This window comes from Stenella coeruleoalba, assembly GCF_951394435.1.
Source record: "Stenella coeruleoalba genome assembly, contig: scaffold_85, whole genome shotgun sequence".
Lineage (NCBI taxonomy): Eukaryota > Metazoa > Chordata > Mammalia > Artiodactyla > Delphinidae > Stenella > Stenella coeruleoalba.
Window position 1 is genome coordinate 613,697 of NW_027646009.1, and position 20,575 is coordinate 634,271.

Sequence of the window (20,575 nt, forward strand, 5' to 3'; positions counted from 1 at the left end):
CTTTTGGAGACATAGCAATCCATAGGTTTTAAGATACTTACTAGTCAGGTACATTCTTAGGCGTTTAATATGGGGTGTTGAGTCCATTTCGTTGAGCAAGGAGTAGCTCTTGTCTATTCCATATTTGGCTTAAGGAACTTTATCTGTGCTCATTTCAATCTCTGGTTTTATGCAGCACCCCAACTCACCTTTACCCTTAAGCAAGCATAAGTTGGTTTTCTAAATTTGAGACCCTGTTCTGTTTTGGAATGCAGTTCCTGTGTAGCCAAGTTTACATTCCGTGTATTACTGATATCTTATGATGTTTCTTTTTCTGTGTGACTTATTTCAGTTAGAATCATCGTACCTGAATCCACTCATTATGCTGCTACTGGCCTGATGACATAGATTTCATTGCTGAGTGATACTGCATTGTACGTAAGTACCACAAGTTCTTTATCCATTTTTCACTTTCTGCGATGTTGAACTTGTACTGTAAACGAGGTTCTTGTAAATAGAGGCGTCCCAAACTTTGGGGTGGCTGTGTCTTTTTGATTTTAATTTCCCTAAGCTATAGGACCATAAGTGGCAGTGCCCTAGGCTCTGTTGCTTTGTTTTTTAGATGTTTCAGGAAACACCATACACTTCTCCCGAGTGTCTGTTGGCAATTTACATCCCGCCCATCAGCATAACAAGGCTCCCAGTTCTCCATGGCCTGTCCTGCCTTTCTAGATTTTACACTTTTTTCAGATGGCCCTTTTGACCGGGGGGAAGTGAGACTTCATTGTAGTGCAGATTTCCTTTGCAAGCTTGCTTGGTTGGCCAAAATGGGCGTATGCGTTTTTTCCTGAATATATTCAGGAAAAAACGCATACGCCCTTTTTGGCCAAGTGCATCATTGTGGACGTTCTGCCTCTTTTCCTATGCTTTCAATGCAATTCCAGTCTACCTCCTGAAATCGGTTTCCTGCAATTCTGCCCCGCTTTCAAGTCCTCTTGGCAGCCTTACTTCAGTCTATTTTTGGACGATAGCTGTCATTTATAACTCTGCAGGTTTGTGAATTACAGTGCCCCTGGGCTCCTTTCTTCTACTCGCTTTCTTTTGAGCTGGCCGCAACACCGCAGGATGTCTTCAGGCCCTAATCTGGTTCCGGTACGGCACGCTGAGCCTTTGGTTATTTCCTCTTCCTGGTGGGAAATGAGAGTTAAATTTGCCCGTCCAGACACCTCCAGCTAGCCTCTCATTGGTTCTCGCTATTCCTGTTCATCTTCCGCAGAAATTGCAAACTGGGCCAAACAGGAGGTTAAAGGCGCTGACTCTCCAAGTGGGGAGAGTGTTAGTAAAGCGTCTGGAATGTTGCACCCGAGTACCAGGGGAGGAAAACTGAGACATATTTGAACACGTCTCCCGTTCACATAGTTGATCATACTTGGGTTCCACATGCATGTTTTAGCTGAAGGAAGAATACCTTAAACCTGGAGAGTTGAGACCCGTGTAATGGGTACCATGCAATATGACTTCAAAGGGTCTTCATTTGCTCACCGAACCTCTCCAATCCTAACACTGCTGCGTTTATGCCCCTGTACACACGCTTGATTCTCTTTTGGAGACATAGCAATCCATAGGTTTTAAGATACTTACTAGTCAGGTACATTCTTAGGCGTTTAATATGGGGTGTTGAGTCCATTTCGTTGAGCAAGGAGTAGCTCTTGTGTATTCCATATTTGGCTTAAGGAACTTTATCTGTGCTCATTTCAATCTCTGGTTTTATGCAGCACCCCAACTCACCTTTACCCTTAAGCAAGCATAAGTTGCTTTGCTAAATTTGAGACACTGTTCTGTTTTGGAATTCAGTTCCTGTGTAGCCAAGTTTACATTCCGTGTATTAGTGATATCTTATGATGTTTCTTTTTCTGTGTGACTTATTTCAGTTAGAATCATCGTACCTGAATCCACTCATTGTGCTGCTAAGGGCCTGATGACACAGATTTCATTGCTGAGTGATATTGCTTTGTAAGTAAATACCACAACTTCTTTATCCATTTTTCACTTTCTGCGATGTTGAACTTGTACTGTAAACGAGGTTCTTGTAAACAGAGCCGTTCCAAACTTTGGGGTGGCTGTGTCTTTTTGATTTTAATTTCCCTAAGCTATAGGACCATAAGTGGAAGTGCCCTAGGTTCTGTTGCTTTGTTTTTTAGATGTTTCAGGAAACACCATACACTTCTCCCGAGTGGTTGTTGGCAATTTACATCCCGCCCATCAGCATAACAAGGCTCCCAGTTCTCCATGGCCTGTCTTGTCTTTCTGGATTTTACACTTTTTTCAGATGGCCCTTTTGACCGGGGGGAAGTGAGACTTCATTGTAGTGCAGATTTCCTTTGCAAGCTTGCTTGGTTGGCCAAAAAGGGCGTATGCGTTTTTTCCTGAATATATTCAGGAAAAAACGCATACACCCTTTTTGGCCAAGTGCATCATTGTGGACGTTCTGCCTCTTTTCCTATGCTTTCAATGCAATTCCAGTCTACCTCCTGAAATCGGTTTCCTGCAATTCTGCCCCACTTTCAAGTCCTCTTGGCAGCCTTACTTCAGTCTATTTTTGGACGATAGCTGTCATTTATAAGTCTGCAGGTTTGTGAATTACAGTGCCCCTGAGCTCCTTTCTTCAACTCGCTTTCTTGTGACCTGGCCGCAACACCGCAGGATGGCTTCAGGCCCTAATCTGGTTCTGGCACGGCACGCTGAGCCTTTGGTTAATTCCTCTTCCTGGTGAGAAATGAGAGTTAAATTTGCCCGTCCAGACACCTCCAGCTAGTCTCTCATTGGTTCTCCCTATTCCTGTTCATCTTCCGCAGAAATTGCAAACTGGGCCAAACAGGAGGTTAAAGGGACTGACTCTCCAAGTCGGGAGAGTGTTAGTAAAGCGTCTGGAATGTTGCACCCGAGTACCACGGGAGGACAACTGAGACATATTTGAACACGTCTCCCGATCACATGGTTGATCATACTCTAGGTTCCACATGCATGTTTTAGCTGAAGGAAGAATACCTTAAACCTGGAGAGTTGAGACCCGTGTAATGCGTACCATGCAATATGACTTCAAAGGGTCTTCATTTGCTCACCGAACCTCTCCAATCCTATCACTGCTGCGTTTATGCCCCTGTACACATGCTTGATTCTCTTTTGGAGACATAGCAATCCATAGGTTTTCCGATCCTTACTAGTCAGGTACATTCTTAGGCGTTTAATATGCGGTGTTGAGTACATTTCGTTGAGCAAGGAGTAGCTCTTGTCTTTTCCATATTTGACTTAAGGAACTTTATCTGTGCTCATTTCAATCTCTGGTTTTATGCAGCACCCCAACTCACGTTTCCCCTTAAGCAAGCATAAGTTGGTTTTCGAAATTTGAGACCCTGTTCTGTTCTGTAATTCAGTTCCTGTGTAGCCAAGTTTACATTCCGTGTATTACTGATATCTTATGATGTTTCTTTTTCTGTGTGACTTACTTCAGTTAGAATCATCATACCTGAATCCACTCATTGTGCTGCTAAGGGCCTGGTGACACAGATTTCATTGCTGAGTGATATTGCTTTGTAAGTAAATACCACAACTTCTTTATCCATTTTTCACTTTCTGTGATGTTGAACTTGTACTGTAAACGAGGTTCTTGTAAACGGAGGCGTCCCAAACATTGGGGTGGCTGTGTCTTTTTGATTTTAATTTCCCTAAGCTATAGGACCATAAGTGGAAGTGCCCTAGGCTCTGTTGCTTTGTTTTTTAGATGTTTCAGGAAACACCATACACTTCTCCCGAGTGGTTGTTGGCAATTTATATCCCGCCCATCAGCATAACAAGGCTCCCAGTTCTCCATGGCCTGTCCTGCCTTTCTGGATTTTACACTTTTTTCAGATGGCTCTTTTGACCGGGGGGAAGTGAGACTTCATTGTAGTGCAGATTTCCTTTGCAAGCTTGCTTGGTTGGCCAAAAAGGGCGTATGCGTTTTTTCCTGAATATATTCAGGAAAAAACGCATACGCCCTTTTTGGCCAAGTGCATCATTGTGGACGTTCTGCCTCTTTTCCTATGCTTTCAATGCAATTCCAGTCTACCTCCTGAAATCGGTTTCCTGCAATTCTGCCCCGCTTTCAAGTCCTCTTGGCAGCCTTACTTCAGTATATTTTTGGACGATAGCTGTCATTTATAAGTCTGCAGGTTTGTGCATTACAGTGCCCCTGAGCTCCTTTCTTCAACTCGCTTTCTTGTGACCTGGCCGCAACACCGCAGGATGGCTTCAGGCCCTAATCTGGTTCCGGCACGGCACGCTGAGCCTTTGGTTATTTCCTCTTCCTGGTGGGAAATGAGAGTTAAATTTGCCCGTCCAGACACCTCCAGCTAGCCTGTCATTGGTTCTCGCTATTCCTGTTCATCTTCCGCAGAAATTGCAAACTGGGCCAAACAGGAGGTTAAAGGCGCTGACTCTCCAAGTGGGGAGAGTGTTAGTAAAGCGTCTGGAATGTTGCACCCGAGTACCAGGGGAGGAAAACTGAGACATATTTGAACACGTCTCCCGTTCACATGGTTGATCATACTTGGGTTCCACATGCATGTGTTAGCTGAAGGAAGAATACCTTAAACCTGGAGAGTTAAGACCCGTGTAATGGGTACCATGCAATATGACTTCAAAGGGTCTTCATTTGCTCACCGAACCTCTCCAATCCTATCACTGCTGCGTTTATGCCCCTGTACACATGCTTGATTCTCTTTCGGAGACATAGCAATCCATAGGTTTTTAAGATACTTACTAGTCAGGTACATTCTTAGGCGTTTAATATGCGGTGTTGAGTCCATTTCGTTGAGCAAGGAGTAGCTCTTGTCTATTCCATATTTGACTTAAGGAACTTTATCTGTGCTCATTTCAATCTCTGGTTTTATGCAGCACCCCAACTCACCTTTACCCTTAAGCAAGCATAAGTTGGTTTTCTAAATTTGAGACCCTGTTCTGTTCTGTAATTCAGTTCCTGTGTAGCCAAGTTTACATTCCGTGTATTACTGATATCTTATGATGTTTCTTTTTCTGTGTGACTTACTTCAGTTAGAATCATCATACCTGAATCCACTCATTGTGCTGCTAAGGGCCTGATGACACAGATTTCATTGCTGAGTGATATTGCTTTGTAAGTAAATACCACAACTTCTTTATCCATTTTTCACTTTCTGCGATGTTGAACTTGTACTGTAAACGAGGTTCTTGTAAACAGAGCCGTTCCAAACTTTGGGGTGGCTGTGTCTTTTTGATTTTAATTTCTCTATGCTATAGGTCCATAAGTGGAAGTGCCCTAGGTTCTGTTGCTTTGTTTTTTAGATGTTTCAGGAAACACCATACACTTCTCCCGAGTGGTTGTTGGCAATTTACATCCCGCCCATCAGCATAACAAGGCTCCCAGTTCTCCATGGCCTGTCCTGTCTTTCTGGATTTTACACATTTTTCAGATGGCCCTTTTGACCGGGGGGAAGTGAGACTTCATTGTAGTGCAGATTTCCTTTACAAGCTTGCTTGGTTGGCCAAAAAGGGCGTATGCGTTTTTTCCTGAATATATTCAGGAAAAAACGCATACGCCCTTTTTGGCCAAGTGCATCATTGTGGACGTTCTGCCTCTTTTCCTATGCTTTCAATGCAATTCCAGTCTACCTCCTGAAATCGGTTTCCTGCAATTCTGCCCCGCTTTCAAGTCCTCTTGGCAGCCTTACTTCAGTCTATTTTTGGACGATAGCTGTCATTTATAACTCTGCAGGTTTGTGAATTACAGTGCCCCTGAGCTCCTTTCTTCAACTCGCTTTCTTGTGACCTGGCCGCAACACCGCAGGATGGCTTCAGGCCCTAATCTGGTTCCGGTACGGCACGCTCAGCCTTTGGTTATTTCCTCTTCCTGGTGGGAAATGAGAGTTAAATTTGCCCGTCCAGACACCTCCAGCTAGCCTCTCATTGGTTCTCGCTATTCCTGTTCATCTTCCGCAGAAATTGCAAACTGGGCCAAACAGGAGGTTAAAGGCGCTGACTCTCCAAGTGGGGAGAGTGTTAGTAAAGCGTCTGGAATGTTGCACCCGAGTACCAGGGGAGGAAAACTGAGACATATTTGAACACGTCTCCCGTTCACATGGTTGATCATACTTGGGTTCCACATGCATGTTTTAGCTGAAGGAAGAATACCTAAAACCTGGGTAGTTGAAACCCGTGGAATGGGTACCATGCAATATGACTTCAAAGGGTCTTCATTTGCTCACCGAACCTCTCCAATCCTATCACTGCTGCGTTTATGCCCCTGTACACATGCTTGATTCTCTTTTGGAGACATAGCAATCCATAGGTTTTAAGATACTTACTAGTCAGGTACATTCTTAGGCGTTTAATATGTGGTGTTGAGTCCATTTCGTTGAGCAAGGAGTAGCTCTTGTCTATTCCATATTTGGCTTAAGGAACTTTATCTGTGCTCATTTCAATCTCTGGTTTTATGCAGCACCCCAACTCACCTTTCCCCTTAAGCAAGCATAAGTTGGTTTTCTAAATTTGAGACCCTGTTCTGTTCTGTAATTCAGTTCCTGTGTAGCCAAGTTTACATTCCGTGTATTACTGATATCTTATGATGTTTCTTTTTCTGTGTGACTTACTTCAGTTAGAATCATCGTACCTGAATCCACTCATTGTGCTGCTAAGGGCCTGATGACACAGATTTCATTGCTGAGTGATATTGCTTTGTAAGTAAATACCACAACTTCTTTATCCATTTTTCACTTTCTGCGATGTTGAACTTGTACTGTAAACGAGGTTCTTGTAAACAGAGCCGTTCCAAACTTTGGGGTGGCTGTGTCTTTTTGATTTTAATTTCCCTAAGCTATAGGACCATAAGTGGAAGTGCCCTAGGCTCTGTTGCTTTGTTTTTTAGATATTTCAGGAAACACCATACACTTCTCCCGAGTGGTTGTTGGCAATTTACATCCCGCCCATCAGCATAACAAGGCTCCCAGTTCTCCATGGCCTGTCCTGCCTTTCTGGATTTTACACTTTTTTCAGATGGCCCTTTTGACCGGGGGGAAGTGAGACTTCATTGTAGTGCAGATTTCCTTTGCAAGCTTGCTTGGTTGGCCAAAAAGGTCGTATGCGTTTTTTCCTGAATATATTCAGGAAAAAACGCATACGCCCTTTTTGGCCAAGTGCATCATTGTGGACGTTCTGCCTCTTTTCCTATGCTTTCAATGCAATTCCAGTCTACCTCCTGAAAACGGTTTCCTGCAATGCTGCCCCGCTTTCAAGTCCTCTTGGAAGCCTTACTTCAGTCTATTTTTGGACGATAGCTGTCATTTATAACTCTGCAGGTTTGTGAATTACAGTGCCCCTGAGCTCCTTTCTTCAACTCGCTTTCTTGTGACCTGGCCGAAACACCGCAGGATGGCTTCAGGCCCTAATCTGGTTCCGGGCCGGCATGCTGAGCCTTTGGTTAATTCCTCTTCCTGGTGGGAAATGAGAGTTAAATTTGCCCGTCCAGACACCTCCAGCTAGTCTCTCATTGGTTCTCGCTATTCCTGTTCATCTTCCACAGAAATTGCAAACTGGGCCAAACAGGAGGTTAAAGGGACTGACTCTCCAAGTCGGAAGAGTGTTAGTAAAGCGTCTGGAATGTTGCACCCGAGTACCAGGGGAGGAAAACTGAGACATATTTGAACACCTCTCCCGTTCACATGGTTGATCATACTCTGGGTTCCACATGCATGTTTTAGCTGAAGGAAGAATACCTTAAACATGGAGAGTTGAGACCCGTGGAATGGGTACCATGCAATATGACTTCAAAGGGTCTTCATTTGCTCACCGAACCTCTCCACTCCTATCACTGCTGCATTTATGCCCCTGTACACATGCTTGATTGTCTTTTGGAGACATAGCAATCCATAGGTTTTACGATACTTACTAGTCAGGTACATTCTTAGGCGTTTAATATATGGTGTTGAGTCCATTTCGTTGAGCAAGGAGTAGCTCTTGTCTATTCCATATTTGGCTTAAGGAACTTTATCTGTGCTCATTTCAATCTCTGGTTTTATGCAGCACCCCAACTCACCTTTCCCCTTAAGCAAGCATAAGTTGGTTTTCTAAATTTGAGACACTGTTCTGTTTTGGAATTCAGTTCCTGTGTAGCCAAGTTTACATTCCGTGTATTAGTGATATCTTATGATGTTTCTTTTTCTGTGTGACTTATTTCAGTTAGAATCATCGTACCTGAATCCACTCATTGTGCTGCTAAGGGCCTGATGACACAGATTTCATTGCTGAGTGATATTGCTTTGTATGTAAATACCACAAGTTCTTTATCCATTTTTCACTTTCTGCGATGTTGAACTTGTACTGTAAACGAGGTTCTTGTAAACAGAGCCGTTCCAAACTTTGGGATGGCTGTGTCTTTTTGATTTTAATTTCCCTAAGCTATAGGACCATAAGTGGCAGTGCCCTAGGCTCTGTTGCTTTGTTTTTTAGATGTTTCAGGAAACACCATACACTTCTCCCGAGTGGTTGTTGGCAATTTACATCCCGCCCATCAGCATAACAAGGCTCCCAGTTCTCCATGGCCTGTCCTGCCTTTCTGGATTTTACACTTTTTTCAGATGGCCCTTTTGACCGGGGGGAAGTGAGACTTCATTGTAGTGCAGATTTCCTTTGCAAGCTTGCTTGGTTGGCCAAAAAGGTCGTATGCGTTTTTTCCTGAATATATTCAGGAAAAAACGCATACGCCCTTTTTGGCCAAGTGCATCATTGTGGACGTTCTGCCTCTTTTCCTATGCTTTCAATGCAATTCCAGTCTACCTCCTGAAAACGGTTTCCTGCAATGCTGCCCCGCTTTCAAGTCCTCTTGGAAGCCTTACTTCAGTCTATTTTTGGACGATAGCTGTCATTTATAACTCTGCAGGTTTGTGAATTACAGTGCCCCTGAGCTCCTTTCTTCAACTCGCTTTCTTGTGACCTGGCCGAAACACCGCAGGATGGCTTCAGGCCCTAATCTGGTTCCGGCCCGGCATGCTGAGCCTTTGGTTAATTCCTCTTCCTGGTGGGAAATGAGAGTTAAATTTGCCCGTCCAGACACCTCCAGCTAGTCTCTCATTGGTTCTCGCTATTCCTGTTCATCTTCCACAGAAATTGCAAACTGGGCCAAACAGGAGGTTAAAGGGACTGACTCTCCAAGTCGGAAGAGTGTTAGTAAAGCGTCTGGAATGTTGCACCCGAGTACCAGGGGAGGAAAACTGAGACATATTTGAACACCTCTCCCGTTCACATGGTTGATCATACTCTGGGTTCCACATGCATGTTTTAGCTGAAGGAAGAATACCTTAAACATGGAGAGTTGAGACCCGTGGAATGGGTACCATGCAATATGACTTCAAAGGGTCTTCATTTGCTCACCGAACCTCTCCACTCCTATCACTGCTGCATTTATGCCCCTGTACACATGCTTGATTGTCTTTTGGAGACATAGCAATCCATAGGTTTTACGATACTTACTAGTCAGGTACATTCTTAGGCGTTTAATATATGGTGTTGAGTCCATTTCGTTGAGCAAGGAGTAGCTCTTGTCTATTCCATATTTGGCTTAAGGAACTTTATCTGTGCTCATTTCAATCTCTGGTTTTATGCAGCACCCCAACTCACCTTTCCCCTTAAGCAAGCATAAGTTGGTTTTCTAAATTTGAGACACTGTTCTGTTTTGGAATTCAGTTCCTGTGTAGCCAAGTTTACATTCCGTGTATTAGTGATATCTTATGATGTTTCTTTTTCTGTGTGACTTATTTCAGTTAGAATCATCGTACCTGAATCCACTCATTGTGCTGCTAAGGGCCTGATGACACAGATTTCATTGCTGAGTGATATTGCTTTGTATGTAAATACCACAAGTTCTTTATCCATTTTTCACTTTCTGCGATGTTGAACTTGTACTGTAAACGAGGTTCTTGTAAACAGAGCCGTTCCAAACTTTGGGATGGCTGTGTCTTTTTGATTTTAATTTCCCTAAGCTATAGGACCATAAGTGGCAGTGCCCTAGGCTCTGTTGCTTTGTTTTTTAGATGTTTCAGGAAACACCATACACTTCTCCCGAGTGTCTGTTGGCAATTTACATCCCGCCCATCAGCATAACAAGGCTCCCAGTTCTCCATGGCCTGTCCTGCCTTTCTGGATTTTACACTTTTTTCAGATGGCCCTTTTGACCGGGGGGAAGTGAGACTTCATTGTAGTGCAGATTTCCTTTGCAAGCTTGCTTGGTTGGCCAAAAAGGGCGTATGCGTTTTTTCCTGAATATATTCAGGAAAAAACGCATACGCCCTTTTTGGCCAAGTGCATCATTGTGGACGTTCTGCCTCTTTTCCTATGCTTTCAATGCAATTCCAGTCTACCTCCTGAAATCGGTTTCCTGCAATTCTGCCCCGCTTTCAAGTCCTCTTGGCAGCCTTACTTCAGTCTATTTTTGGACGATAGCTGTCATTTATAACTCTGCAGGTTTGTGAATTACAGTGCCCCTGAGCTCCTTTCTTCAACTCGCTTTCTTTTGACCTGGCCGCAACACCGCAGGATGGCTTCAGGCCCTAATCTGGTTCCGGCCCGGCATGCTGAGCCTTTGGTTAATTCCTCTTCCTGGTGGGAAATGAGAGTTAAATTTGCCCGTTCAGACACCTCCAGCTAGTCTCTCATTGGTTCTCGCTATTCCTGTTCACCTTCCGCAGAAATTGCAAACTGGGCCAAACAGGAAGTTAAAGGGACTGACTCTCCAAGTCGGGAGAGTGTTAGTAAAGCGTCTGGAATGTTGCACCCGAGTACCAGGGGAGGAAAACTGAGACATATTTGAACACCTCTCCCGTTCACATGGTTGATCATACTCTGGGTTCCACATACATGTTTTAGCTGAAGGAAGAATACCTTAAACATGGAGAGTTGAGACCCGTGGAATGGGTACCATGCAATATGACTTCAAAGGGTCTTCATTTGCTCACCGAACCTCTCCAATCCTATCACTGCTGCGTTTATGCCCCTGTACACACGCTTGATTCTCTTTTGGAGACATAGCAATCCATAGGTTTTAAGATACTTACTAGTCAGGTACATTCTTAGGCGTTTAATATGGGGTGTTGAGTCCATTTCGTTGAGCAAGGAGTAGCTCTTGTCTATTCCATATTTGGCTTAAGGAACTTTATCTGTGCTCATTTCAATCTCTGGTTTTATGCAGCACCCCAACTCACCTTTCCCCTTAAGCAAGCATAAGTTGGTTTTCTAAATTTGAGACCCTGTTCTGTTTTGGAATGCAGTTCCTGTGTAGCCAAGTTTACATTCTGTGTATTAGTGATATCTTATGATGTTTCTTTTTCTGTGTGACTTATTTCAGTTAGAATCATCGTACCTGAATCCACTCATTATGCTGCTATGGGCCTGATGACATAGATTTCATTGCTGAATGATACTGCATTGTACGTAAGTACCACAAGTTCTTTATCCATTTTTCAGTTTCTGTGATATCGAAATTGTACGGTAAACGAGGTTCTTGTAAACGGAGGCGTCCCAAACTTTGCGGTGGCTGTGTCTTTTTGATTTTAATTTCCCTAAGCTATAGGACCATAAGTGGCAGTGCCCTAGGCTCTGTTGCTTTGTTTTTTAGATGTTTCAGGAAACACCATACACTTCTCCCGAGTGGTTGTTGGCAATTTACATCCCGCCCATCAGCATAACAAGGCTCCCAGTTCTCCATGGCCTGTCCTGCCTTTCTGGATTTTACACTTTTTTCAGATGGCTCTTTTGACCGGGGGGAAGTGAGACTTCATTGTAGTGCAGATTTCCTTTGCAAGCTTGCTTGGTTGGCCAAAAAGGGCGTATGCGTTTTTTCCTGAATATATTCAGGAAAAAACGCATACGCCCTTTTTGGCCAAGTGCATCATTGTGGACGTTCTGCCTCTTTTCCTATGCTTTCAATGCAATTCCAGTCTACCTCCTGAAATCGGTTTCCTGCAATTCTGCCCCGCTTTCAAGTCCTCTTGGCAGCCTTACTTCAGTCTATTTTTGGACGATAGCTGTCATTTATAAGTCTGCAGGTTTGTGCATTACAGTGCCCCTGAGCTCCTTTCTTCAACTCGCTTTCTTGTGACCTGGCCGCAACACCGCAGGATGGCTTCAGGCCCTAATCTGGTTCCGGCACGGCACGCTGAGCCTTTGGTTATTTCCTCTTCCTGGTGGGAAATGAGAGTTAAATTTGCCCGTCCAGACACCTCCAGCTAGCCTGTCATTGGTTCTCGCTATTCCTGTTCATGTTCCGCAGAAATTGCAAACTGGGCCAAACAGGAGGTTAAAGGCGCTGACTCTCCAAGTGGGGAGAGTGTTAGTAAAGCGTCTGGAATGTTGCACCCGAGTACCAGGGGAGGAAAACTGAGACATATTTGAACACGTCTCCCGTTCACATGGTTGATCATACTTGGGTTCCACATGCATGTTTTAGCTGAAGGAAGAATACCTTAAACCTGGAGAGTTAAGACCCGTGTAATGGGTACCATGCAATATGACTTCAAAGGGTCTTCATTTGCTCACCGAACCTCTCCAATCCTATCACTGCTGCGTTTATGCCCCTGTACACATGCTTGATTCTCTTTCGGAGACATAGCAATCCATAGGTTTTTAAGATACTTACTAGTCAGGTACATTCTTAGGCGTTTAATATGGGGTGTTGAGTCCATTTCGTTGAGCAAGGAGTAGCTCTTGTCTATTCCATATTTGACTTAAGGAACTTTATCTGTGCTCATTTCAATCTCTGGTTTTATGCAGCACCCCAACTCACCTTTCCCCTTAAGCAAGCATAAGTTGGTTTTCAAAATTTGAGACCCTGTTCTGTTCTGTAATTCAGTTCCTGTGTAGCCAAGTTTACATTCCGTGTATTACTGATATCTTATGATGTTTCATTTTCTGTGTGACTTACTTCAGTTAGAATCATCGTACCTGAATCCACTCATTGTGCTGCTAAGGGCCTGATGACACAGATTTCATTGCTGAGTGATATTGCTTTGTAAGTAAATACCACAACTTCTTTATCCATTTTTCACTTTCTGCGATGTTGAACTTGTACTGTAAACGAGGTTCTTGTAAACAGAGCCGTTCCAAACTTTGGGGTGGCTGTGTCTTTTTGATTTTAATTTCCCTAAGCTATAGGACCATAAGTGGAAGTGCCCTAGGCTCTGTTGCTTTGTTTTTTAGATGTTTCAGGAAACACCATACACTTCTCCCGAGTGGTTGTTGGCAATTTACATCCCGCCCATCAGCATAACAAGGCTCCCAGTTCTCCATGGCCTGTCCTGCCTTTCTGGATTTTACACTTTTTTCAGATGGCCCTTTTGACCGGGGGGAAGTGAGACTTCATTGTAGTGCAGATTTCCTTTGCAAGCTTGCTTGGTTGGCCAAAAAGGGCGTATGCGTTTTTTCCTGAATATATTCAGGAAAAAACGCATACGCCCTTTTTGGCCAAGTGCATCATTGTGGACGTTCTGCCTCTTTTCCTATGCTTTCAATGCAATTCCAGTCCACCTCCTGAAATCGGTTTCCTGCAATTCTGCCCCGCTTTCAAGTCCTCTTGGCAGCCTTACTTCAGTCTATTTTTGGACGATAGCTGTCATTTATAACTCTGCAGGTTTGTGAATTACAGTGCCCCTGAGATCCTTTCTTCAACTCACTTTCTTGTGACCTGGCCGCAACACCGCAGGATGGCTTCAGGACCTAATCTGGTTCCGGCACGGCACGCTGAGCCTTTGGTTAATTCCTCTTCCTGGTGGGAAATGAGAGTTAAATTTGCCCGTCCAGACACCTCCAGCTAGTCTCTCATTGGTTCTCGCTATTCCTGTTCATCTTCCGCAGAAATTGCAAACTGGGCCAAACAGGAGGTTAAAGGGACTGACTCTCCAAGTCGGGAGAGTGTTAGTAAAGCGTCTGGAATGTTGCACCCGAGTACCAGGGTATGAAAACTGAGAAATATTTGAACACGTCTCCCGATCACATGGTTGATCATACTCTAGGTTCCACATGCATGTTTTAGCTGAAGGAAGAATACCTTAAACCTGGGTAGTTGAAACCCGTGGAATGGGTACCATGCAATATGACTTCAAAGTGTCTTCATTTGCGCACCGAACCTCTCCAATCCTATCACTGCTGCGTTTATGCCCCTGTACACATGCTTGATTGTCTTTTGGAGACATAGCAATCCATAGGTTTTAAGATACTTACTAGTCAGGAACATTCTTAGGCGTTTAATATGGGGTGTTGAGTCCATTTCGTTGAGCAAGGAGTAGCTCTTGTCTATTCCATATTTGGCTTAAGGAACTTTATCTGTGCTCATTTCAATCTCTGGTTTTATGCAGCACCCCAACTCACCTTTCCCCTTAAGCAAGCATAAGTTGGTTTTCTAAATTTGAGACCCTGTTCTGTTCTGTAATTCAGTTCCTGTGTAGCCAAGTTTACATTCCGTGTATTACTGATATCTTATGATGTTTCTTTTTCTGTGTGACTTACTTCAGTTAGAATCATCATACCTGAATCCACTCATTGTGCTGCTACGGTCCTGATGACACAGATTTCATTGCTGAGTGATATTGCTTTGTAAGTAAATACCACAACTTCTTTATCCATTTTTCACTTTCTGCGATGTTGAACTTGTACTGTAAACGAGGTTCTTGTAAACAGAGCCGTTCCAAACTTTGGGGTGGCTGTGTCTTTTTGATTTTAATTTCCCTAAGCTATAGGACCAAAAGTGGAAGTGCCCTAGGTTCTGTTGCTTTGTTTTTTAGATGTTTCAGGAAACACCATACACTTCTCCCGAGTGTCTGTTGGCAATTTACATCCCGCCCATCAGCATAACAAGGCTCCCAGTTCTCCGTGGCCTGTCCTGCCTTTCTGGATTTTACACTTTTTTCAGATGGCCCTTTTGACCGGGGGGAAGTGAGACTTCATTGTAGTGCAGATTTCCTTTGCAAGCTTGCTTGGTTGGCCAAAAAGGGCGTATGCGTTTTTTCCTGAATATATTCAGGAAAAAACGCATACGCCCTTATTGGCCAAGTGCATCATTGTGGACGATCTGCCTCTTTTCCTGTGCTTTCAATGCAATTCCAGTCTACCTCCTGAAATCGGTTTCCTGCAATGCTGCCCCGCTTTCAAGTCCTCTTGGCAGCCTTACTTCAGTCTATTTTTGGACGATAGCTGTCATTTATAACTCTGAAGGTTTGTGAATTACAGTGCCCCTGAGCTCCTTTCTTCAACTCGCTTTCTTGTGACCTGGCCGCAACACCGCATGATGGCTTCAGGCCCTAATCTGGTTCCGGCACGGCACGCTGAGCCTTTGGTTATTTCCTCTTCCTGGTGGGAAATGAGAGTTAAATTTGCCCGTCCAGACACCTCCAGCTAGCCTCTCATTGGTTCTCGCTATTCCTGTTCATCTTCCGCAGAAATTGCAAACTGGGCCAAACAGGAGGTTAAAGGCTCTGACTCTCCAAGTGGGGAGAGTGTTAGTAAAGCGTCTGGAATGTTGCACCCGAGTACCAGGGGAGGAAAACTGAGACATATTTGAACACGTCTCCCGTTCACATGGTTGATCATACTTGGGTTCCACATGCATGTGTTAGCTGAAGGAAGAATACCTTAAACCTGGAGAGTTAAGACCCGTGTAATGGGTACCATGCAATATGACTTCAAAGGGTCTTCATTTGCTCACCGAACCTCTCCAATCCTATCACTGCTGCGTTTATGCCCCTGTACACATGCTTGATTCTCTTTCGGAGACATAGCAATCCATAGGTTTTTAAGATACTTACTAGTCAGGTACATTCTTAGGCGTTTAATATGCGGTGTTGAGTCCATTTCGTTGAGCAAGGAGTAGCTCTTGTCTATTCCATATTTGACTTAAGGAACTTTATCTGTGCTCATTTCAATCTCTGGTTTTATGCAGCACCCCAACTCACCTTTACCCTTAAGCAAGCATAAGTTGGTTTTCTAAATTTGAGACCCTGTTCTGTTCTGTAATTCAGTTCCTGTGTAGCCAAGTTTACATTCCGTGTATTACTGATATCTTATGATGTTTCTTTTTCTGTGTGACTTACTTCAGTTAGAATCATCATACCTGAATCCACTCATTGTGCTGCTAAGGGCCTGATGACACAGATTTCATTGCTGAGTGATATTGCTTTGTAAGTAAATACCACAACTTCTTTATCCATTTTTCACTTTCTGCGATGTTGAACTTGTACTGTAAACGAGGTTCTTGTAAACAGAGCCGTTCCAAACTTTGGGGTGGCTGTGTCTTTTTGATTTTAATTTCCCTATGCTATAGGTCCATAAGTGGAAGTGCCCTAGGTTCTGTTGCTTTGTTTTTTAGATGTTTCAGGAAACACCATACACTTCTCCCGAGTGGTTGTTGGCAATTTACATCCCGCCCATCAGCATAACAAGGCTCCCAGTTCTCCATGGCCTGTCCTGCCTTTCTGGATTTTACACTTTTTTCAGATGGCCCTTTTGACCGGGGAGAAGTGAGACTTCATTGTAGTGCAGATTTCCTTTACAAGCTTGCTTGGTTGGCCAAAAAGGGCGTATGCGTTTTTTCCTGAATATATTCAGGAAAAAACGCATACGCCCTTTTTGGCCAAGTGCATCATTGTGGACGTTCTGCCTCTTTTCCTATGCTTTCAATGCAATTCCAGTCTACCTCCTGAAATCGGTTTCCTGCAATTCTGCCCCGCTTTCAAGTCCTCTTGGCAGCCTTACTTCAGTCTATTTTTGGACGATAGCTGTCATTTATAACTCTGCAGGTTTGTGAATTACAGTGCCCCTGAGCTCCTTTCTTCAACTCGCTTTCTTGTGACCTGGCCGCAACACCGCAGGATGGCTTCAGGCCCTAATCTGGTTCCGGTACGGCACGCTCAGCCTTTGGTTATTTCCTCTTCCTGGTGGGAAATGAGAGTTAAATTTGCCCGTCCAGACACCTCCAGCTAGCCTCTCATTGGTTCTCGCTATTCCTGTTCATCTTCCGCAGAAATTGCAATCTGGGCCAAACAGGAGGTTAAAGGCGCTGACTCTCCAAGTGGGGAGAGTGTTAGTAAAGCGTCTGGAATGTTGCACCCGAGTACCAGGGGAGGAAAACTGAGACATATTTGAACACGTCTCCCGTTCACATGGTTGATCATACTTGGGTTCCACATGCATGTTTTAGCTGAAGGAAGAATACCTAAAACCTGGGTAGTTGAAACCCGTGGAATGGGTACCATGCAATATGACTTCAAAGGGTCTTCATTTGCTCACCGAACCTCTCCAATCCTATCACTGCTGCGTTTATGCCCCTGTACACATGCTTGATTCTCTTTTGGAGACATAGCAATCCATAGGTTTTAAGATACTTACTAGTCAGGTACATTCTTAGGCGTTTAATATGGGGTGTTGAGTCCATTTCGTTGAGCAAGGAGTAGCTCTTGTCTATTCCATATTTGGCTTAAGGAACTTTATCTGTGCTCATTTCAATCTCTGGTTTTATGCAGCACCCCAACTCACCTTTATCCTTAAGCAAGCATAAGTTGGTTTTCTAAATTTGAGACCCTGTTCTGTTCTGTAATTCAGTTCCTGTGTAGCCAAGTTTACATTCCGTGTATTACTGATATCTTATGATGTTTCTTTTTCTGTGTGACTTACTTCAGTTAGAATCATCGTACCTGAATCCACTCATTGTGCTGCTAAGGGCCTGATGACACAGATTTCATTGCTGAGTGATATTGCTTTGTAAGTAAATACCACAACTTCTTTATCCATTTTTCACTTTCTGCGATGTTGAACTTGTACTGTAAACGAGGTTCTTGTAAACAGAGCCGTTCCAAACTTTGGGGTGGCTGTGTCTTTTTGATTTTAATTTCCCTAAGCTATAGGACCATAAGTGGAAGTGCCCTAGGCTCTGTTGCTTTGTTTTTTAGATATTTCAGGAAACACCATACACTTCTCCCGAGTGGTTGTTGGCAATTTACATCCCGCCCATCAGCATAACAAGGCTCCCAGTTCTCCATGGCCTGTCCTGCCTTTCTGGATTTTACACTTTTTTCAGATGGCCCTTTTGACCGGGGGGAAGTGAGACTTCATTGTAGTGCAGATTTCCTTTGCAAGCTTGCTTGGTTGGCCAAAAAGGGCGTATGCGTTTTTTCCTGAATATATTCAGGAAAAAACGCATACGCCCTTTTTGGCCAAGTGCATCATTGTGGACGTTCTGCCTCTTTTCCTATGCTTTCAATGCAATTCCAGTCTACCTCCTGAAATCGGTTTCCTGCAATGCTGCCCCGCTTTCAAGTCCTCTTGGCAGCCTTACTTCAGTCTATTTTTGGACGATAGCTGTCATTTATAACTCTGCAGGTTTGTGAATTACAGTGCCCCTGAGCTCCTTTCTTCAACTCGCTTTCTTGTGACCTGGCCGAAACACCGCAGGATGGCTTCAGGCCCTAATATGGTTCCGGCCCGGCATGCTGAGCCTTTGGTTAATTCCTCTTCCTGGTGGGAAATGAGAGTTAAATTTGCCCGTCCAGACACCTCCAGCTAGCCTCTCATTGGTTCTCGCTATTCCTGTTCATCTTCCGCAGAAATTGCAAACTGGGCCAAACAGGAGGTTAAAGGGACTGACTCTCCAAGTCGGGAGAGTGTTAGTAAAGCGTCTGGAATGTTGCACCCGAGTACCAGGGGAGGAAAACTGAGACATATTTGAACACGTCTCCCGTTCACATGGTTGATCATACTCTGGGTTCCACATGCATGTTTTAGCTGAAGGAAGAATACCATAAACCTGGAGAGTTGAGACCCGTGTAATGGGTACCATGCAATATAACTTCAAAGGGTCTTCATTTGCTCACCGAACCTCTCCAATCCTATCACTGCTGTGTTTATTCCCCTGTACACACGCTTGATTGTCTTTTGGAGACATAGCAATCCATAGGTTTTAAGATACTTACTAGTCAGGTACATTCTTAGGGGTTAATATGGGGTTTTGAGTCCATTTCGTTGAGCAAGGAGTAGCTCTTGTCTATTCCATATTTGGCTTAAGGAACTTTATCTGTGCTCATTTCAATCTCTGGTTTTATGCAGCACCCCAACTCACCTTTACCCTTAAGCAAGCATAAGTTGGTTTTCTAAATTTGAGACCCTGTTCTGTTCTGTAATTCAGTTCCTGTGTAGCCAAGTTTACATTCCGTGTATTACTGATATCTTATGATGTTTCTTTTTCTGTGTGACTTATTTCAGTTAGAATCATCATACCTGAATCCACTCATTGTGATGCTAAGGGCCTGATGACATAGAATTCATTGCTGAGTGATATTGCTTTGTAAGTAAATACCACAACTTCTTTATCCATTTTTCACTTTCTGCGATGTTGAACTTGTACTGTAAACGAGGTTCTTGTAAACAGAGGCGTCCCAAACTTTGGGGTGGCTGTGTCTTTTTGATTTTAATTTCCCTAAGCTATAGGACCATAAGTGGCAGTGCCCTAGGCTCTGTTGCTTTGTTTTTTAGATGTTTCAGGAAACACCATACACTTCTCCCGAGTGTGTGTTGGCAATTTACATCCCGCCCATCAGCATAACAAGGCTCCCAGTTCTCCATGGCCTGTCCTGCCTTTCTGGATTTTACACTTTTTTCAGATGGCCCTTTTGACCGGGGAGAAGTGAGACTTCATTGTAGTGCAGATTTCCTTTGCAAGCTTGCTTGGTTGGCCAAAAAGGGCGTATGCGTTTTTTCCTGAATATATTCAGGAAAAAACGCATACGCCCTTTTTGGCCAAGTGCATCATTGTGGACGTTCTGCCTCTTTTCCTATGCTTTCAATGCAATTCCTGTCTACCTCCTGAAATCGGTTTCCTGCAATTCTGACCTGCTTTCAAGTCCTCTTGGCAGCCTTACTTCAGTCTATTTTTGGACGATAGCTGTCATTTATAACTCTGCAGGTTTGTGAATTACAGTGCCCCTGAGCTCCTTTCTTCAACTCGCTTTCTTGTGACCTGGCCGCAACACCGCAGGATGGATTCAGGCCCTAATCTGGTTCCGGCACGGCACGCTGAGCCTTTGGTTATTTCCTCTTCCTGGTGGGAAATGAGAGTTAAATTTGCCCGTCCAGACACCTCCAGCTAGTCTCTCATTGGTTCTCGCTATTCCTGTTCATCTTCCGCAGAAATTGCAAACTGGGCCAAACAGGAGGTTAAAGGGACTGACTCTCCAAGTCGGGAGAGTGTTAGTAAAGCGTCTGGAATGTTGCACCCGAGTACCAGGGTACGAAAACTGAGACATATTTGAACACGTCTCCCGATCACATGGTTGATCATACTCTAGGTTCCACATGCATGTTTTAGCTGAAGGAAGAATACCTTAAACCTGGGGAGTTAAGACCCGTGTAATGGGTACCATGCAATATGACTTCAAAGGGTCTTCATTTGCTCACCGAACCTCTCCAATCCTATCACTGCTGCGTTTATGCCCCTGTACACATGCTTGATTCTCTTTCGGAGACATAGCAATCCATAGGTTTTTAAGATACT